Source organism: Sinocyclocheilus anshuiensis, unplaced genomic scaffold (assembly GCF_001515605.1).
Source record: "Sinocyclocheilus anshuiensis isolate Anshui unplaced genomic scaffold, SAMN03320099.WGS_v1.1 scaffold466, whole genome shotgun sequence".
NCBI lineage: Eukaryota > Metazoa > Chordata > Actinopteri > Cypriniformes > Cyprinidae > Sinocyclocheilus > Sinocyclocheilus anshuiensis.
The window spans coordinates 537,974-543,685 of record NW_015544159.1 but is presented as its reverse complement, the minus strand read 5'-3'; the positions used below and the strand labels follow the sequence as shown (position 1 = coordinate 543,685).

The 5,712-nt window shown below is 36.7% G+C and overlaps 1 protein-coding gene across 1 annotated transcript in view; it reads left to right on the top strand.

Annotated features, from left to right (window-relative positions):
- The first annotated feature begins 897 nt into the window (after window positions 1–897).
- The window catches only part of pcdh15b (protocadherin-related 15b), a 216,475-nt gene continuing 211,660 nt past the window's right edge, over window positions 898–5,712 (top strand). Inside the window, exon 1 of the mRNA XM_016495480.1 lies at window positions 898–1,098. The gene's annotated coding sequence lies outside the window, so the exon portion shown is untranslated. The remainder of the gene's footprint in view (window positions 1,099–5,712) is intronic.

Here is a 5,712-nt window from a genome sequence, read left to right as displayed (position 1 = left end):
CACATGCTCTTTCAATGTTGGTATATATGTTGATTAAAAAAATAAAGGAACAAAGATCTCTGAATTGATTGATTATTTGTTTGTGGTAATCAACATTACGCCACACATGCTATTGATTAAACTTAACCTGGTAACGTGCGCCCTCCCCACCTTTTTAAAACAAACCCAAGAAACGGCATACCCAAAATAGATCCATGAATCTTTTGGACCTTTTAATTTTTGTCTCATTTGAAAGACACTCGTGATTTTGTTGTCATCAAGTAAGAATGAATTGCAATCATAAAGAAGAATAGTTATAAAGGCTTAAATGTGCTGTAATAATATAGACAGACAGATAGACAGACGATAGTTAGATAGATAGATAGATAGATAAGGAGAAATAAAGAGACACACAAAAAACATTTATTAAAATTAAGTGTGTAGAGCTATAAAAAATAATATGACAGCGCAGATCAGTTTGCGTTTGGAATGTGATGATAAATACTTGAGATCAAATTGAATTGAATCATATTGAGCTTTGATTACAGACTTATGAAGGCAGTGAGTTTCTTAGCAGAACAATCTGAGAAGCATGAAGACTCACATTTTTTTTTTTAAATCCCATTAATATGAGTAACATTTAAGATCTTAAAGAGATATATATATATTTTTTTCCCCTGTGGGTGGCCATGCGCTGTCTGCGCTCTAATAAGATTACTCCCACGCCACGGCAGGTACATATTCACCAATTTGAGCTCTCAAAATAGATGACTGCCATTAAGGCGGAGGAGACCACAGAAACTGGATCGCATTGCCACCCAACTTCCTGATATTTTCTCTCTGCCTGGGAATCCACGCTTTCCTCGGGAGTGAATTAAAGACAGAGGGCAGCAGAGCTCCTAAACCCGACTGCTCGGGATGTGTTTGGCACTGAGGAGTTTGTGATACTCTCCAGCCATCTGAGGAGGATTTGCATGGCTTTACAACTCACGCAGTAAGACTTTCTGCGCTTCTTCAATCGCTGCGCAGTAGTGCGTCAAGGAAAGTTAGTGGCACTTTGCGCGCATAGCGAGTTTTTGGATTGTTATTCCGATGGTTGACAAGTCGTTGGATGAGGAGGTGAGTGACTAAGTAAGGGGTTTATTTCTCTTTGGGTCGGCTGCTCTGAATCTCTTTTGGGGCTCGGGTTGTGTGTGATGTGAATAGTATCTTCGGTTCTTGGCGCGTAACGGCGCCTGGAAATGTTGTGAATTTTTGCACAGGACGCGTTGACGTGCTAGCAATTGCATTTGGACGATTTATTGATGAAAACCGGCAAGTGGTTTGGATACAGTGACTGACACAGTTTTTCAGCCTGACGTGAGGGATGTGTCTACAGGACTCCGGATTACCGTATGCTCATCCTATTACGCCGCGCATTCCCGCAATCTGTTGCCTCCGCGTTTAATTCATTTAACGAAAGTAAAATAGAAATCGATCAGATTCACTCAAACATTGATTACAGCCTAACATATAACATCATTACGCATGAAAAGTTTGACTTGCATTCAATCGTTGCATTTACACAGTAGGCTACTACAGTTACTACAGCCATTCATAATATTGTAAAATCGTACAATTAACGTGAGATCGTTTTTAAAACTGATCTGTCATTTTAAGTTCTTTTATGACAGTGGTGACTATTAAACCACAGCCGCACAGCTGTAACACTATCTGGTAATCATGATATTTTTGTCGTAATTAACTGTTTATCATGGTAATTTTTTTTTGTCAATGAAATGGGTAATGATTAAAATAATAAGCTTATGACGAAGATCCATCTTAACATTTAAAAAGTGAAATGAGGAGGAATTTCAACCTGACCTGATCCTTGAAAAATACTTCTGTTGATGTAACCTATGGTAGTTTGCTTGATTTAGTCATATTAAAGAAACTTATTGAATAAAACCTAATTCATTTTGGTATTACAACATGAAGAACATTCTGAATGGTTTAATTTAAGTTATTCCTCAACCGAACCAGAGAGTTCTTCTCTTTTTGTAAGTTTAATTTTGATGCTAGAATTATAATCGATCAGCATTCTGAAAATAAGAAAACATCTTTGTAGTTTTGATGGTCAAAACCCACAGAAAATAAATTAAATCTCATTAAAATCTCAGTTCTTTCTCCTAAGTAGAAATGATATTAAATCGAGAAGGCTTGTTCTTTTGGGAAACAGCTCACCTACTGTATGTCCTCAACAATGTCTCAAATCCAAAGGCTGATATCAGTACAAGCTCAAACCTTTATCAAATTCCTCCAAAACCAAATGATCTGAGCTGAGATGATTTTTTTTTATTTTTTTTTATCATTATGTTTAATTCTCAAGTAATTTTAAAAGAAGCATCCAAAACAAACAAAACTGATACTTAAAATGAGTCCTACTGTAAGAGAGAGTCTCCTGAGCTATAAAAAAAAAGCAACTTCTGAACAATATAATTTTACTTCGGGGAACCTCCATGTCTCAGTGTTCCTCTAGATATGTCAGTGTGATCCGACACCAGAGATGAATTACGAAGTTAGGCCATATAGAAGGAGCTGGTGTGGAACTACAGCAACACGAAATGCCAAGAGAACACAATGAAGTGCTGCTGGTCTTCTGTAGTGATAACCTCCTCTACCCCTCCTTTCCTCATTAATTATTGACCCCCACCACATGTTCCTCAACTCCCGTGTTATTTGTGATGGTGTCTGTCTCCGTGCTGCAGGTTAGGTCAACAGCTTGTGAGTCACCCAGTGGGTCTATTACCATGACGCCGTGTTTACCAAAATATTTACAGAAATAGACGTGCTGGTGGGTTTAACGCTAAATTAAATGAGCTTATCCAAACTATATCCCCATTTCCTCAGCTAACAAAAATATTTAAACAATAATCTCTGATTTTTTTTAATTTTGTTTTTATTTACAACTTTGAAAATTTTTTTTTTTTTCAGTGTATACTTTTGCAGGTCACAAACTTAAAATCCAAATACAACTGACCCAAAAGATGTTCACATACTTGTGCACGTGCATTGTCATCAATTACTCTCCCTCATGTTGTTCCAAACCAAATTCGAAACACAAATGAACACGTCAATACATACATAGAGCTCATCAAATACAGTCACCAGAAGTGTTTAAATATTTACAGAAACAGACACGTGGTTTTACGGTAAAATAGATGAACTTATCCAACCTCATCCACATTTCCACTCCTGACAAAAATATTGAAACAATTTCCTTATAGAGTATAGAGCAATACAGAATATAACTCCGATAATCTTTGGGGTTTCTATTACAACTTTTTTTGCAGGTCACAAGCTCAAAATATTAAACAGAAAAATGAGCCAAAGATGTCCACGTACTTGTTCAAGTGCATTTTAAGGGATAGTTCATCCCAAAAATGGCAACTTAGTCATTATTTACTCACCCTCAAAGCATAGTTCATTCAAAAATGAAAATTATGTCATGAATTACTCACCCTCATGTTGTCTCAAACCCTTTTGTTCAACTTCGAAAATGAACACGTCTACACACATACAGCTCATCAAATATGGTCAAGAAGCTTTTAAATATGTACTGAAATAGACACATGCTAGTTCAGCCCAAAAATAACAACTCTGTCATTTACTTACCTTCAACTCTGTCATTTACTCACCCTTTCCAAACCCTTTTGTTCGCACAAATGAACATTTCAACACACATGCATAGAGCTCATCAAAAACGGTCAACAGGAGTTTTAAATGTATTTACGGAGAAAACGTGCTGATGAGTTATACAGTAAATGAAATATTGAAACAATTTCCTTATAGAGTATAGAGCAATACAGAATATAACTCCGATAATCTTTGGGGTTTCTATTACAACTTTTTTTGCAGGTCACAAGCTCAAAATATTAAACAGAAAAATGAGCCAAAGATGTCCACGTACTTGTTCAAGTGCATTTTAAGGGATAGTTCATCCCAAAAATGGCAACTTAGTCATTATTTACTCACCCTCAAAGCATAGTTCATTCAAAAATGAAAATTATGTCATGAATTACTCACCCTCATGTTGTCTCAAACCCTTTTGTTCAACTTCGAAAATGAACACGTCTACACACATACAGCTCATCAAATATGGTCAAGAAGCTTTTAAATATGTACTGAAATAGACACATGCTAGTTCAGCCCAAAAATAACAACTCTGTCATTTACTTACCTTCAACTCTGTCATTTACTCACCCTTTCCAAACCCTTTTGTTCGCACAAATGAACATTTCAACACACATGCATAGAGCTCATCAAAAACGGTCAACAGGAGTTTTAAATGTATTTACGGAGAAAACGTGCTGGTGAGTTATACAGTAAATGAGCTTATCCAACCTTATTCCTAAATAAATAAATAAACAATTCCCTTACAGTATAGCAGAATAAAAAAAACTCATATATATATATATATATATATATATATATATATTGCAACTTTGAACAGTCTATATTTAGTATACTCTTGCAGGTCTCAAGCTCAAAATCCAAATACAAATGAGCCAAAAATGTCCAGGTACTTGTTCACTGCATTTCAAGAGATAGTTCATCACAAAAATGACAATTTGGTCATTAATTACTCATGTTCAATGGATAGTTTATTCAGAAATAATCAATTACTAACCTTCACGTCATTCCAAACCCTTTTGTTCACCTTCGAAATATAAATGAACACATCAACACACATACATAATGCTCATCAAATATGGCCAACAGAAGCTTTAAAATATTTACAGAAATAAACACATGCTCATGGGTTTTACAGTGAATTAAAAGAGCTTATTCAACCCAATTTCTCTGCTGACAAAAAATATTTAAACCTAATTTCCTTACAATAAAATAGAATACAGAAGATATTATTTCTATATTTCTACCATCAATTCTTTGTGTACGAATTCATATCGGCTATTTTGAAATTGCCAATGTGGCCAAAAGCCAAGCATCCGTCGCTTTTTAGCTATGTCCTACATGCTTGGGATTCTGTATATTTCAGCGTACCCTCCCCACCCATCGTGCTTGGCGTGGGTTGATTCATTGCAAGGCTGCCCATCATTGTTTCACTGTCTCTGGCTGTCTCATTAAAGACATTGGCTAATAGGATTTAACCTGCTCTGAGGCAACCATAGTAAATGCTCATTTAGCTTGAGCACCCTCATCAAATGGGGCCTCTGTAATCAGACACTCAGGGACGTTCGTCCCTCCAATTCAGCTCAGCCACCTGGTCTAAACACTGACTGGAGGCGGTGGCATTGTGGAGGGCTTGTGGGATACAGTGAGCCTGTCATTAAAAAGAAATGTCGTTTGACACATCTGACCCCTCTGGGGTTGGCTAAACCTGGAAGGGGACAAAGTGAGAGAGTTTTGACCCTCTGATGGAGGTCGCCCTCTGACAGAACCCGCGGTGGCTTTGCTTTTGCTGTTGAGCTGAATTCTGTCAAGGCTTAGTGAACTGCAGGTCTTTCTCAAGACTAAATACTTCTCAGCTTGTTGACATTTGGTAGGTTTTCTTTCAGATTAGAACTTGATATTTATAGTAGTGCTGGGCGGTATGACCAAAAATGTATATCACGGTATTTTTCTAAATTATACCGGTTTCACGGTACATGACGGTATTTTTTTTTCATGCATGACCGGGTGTTAACCATATTTTCTACTGATTGAGAGAGAAAATACTGCAGTATATTGACT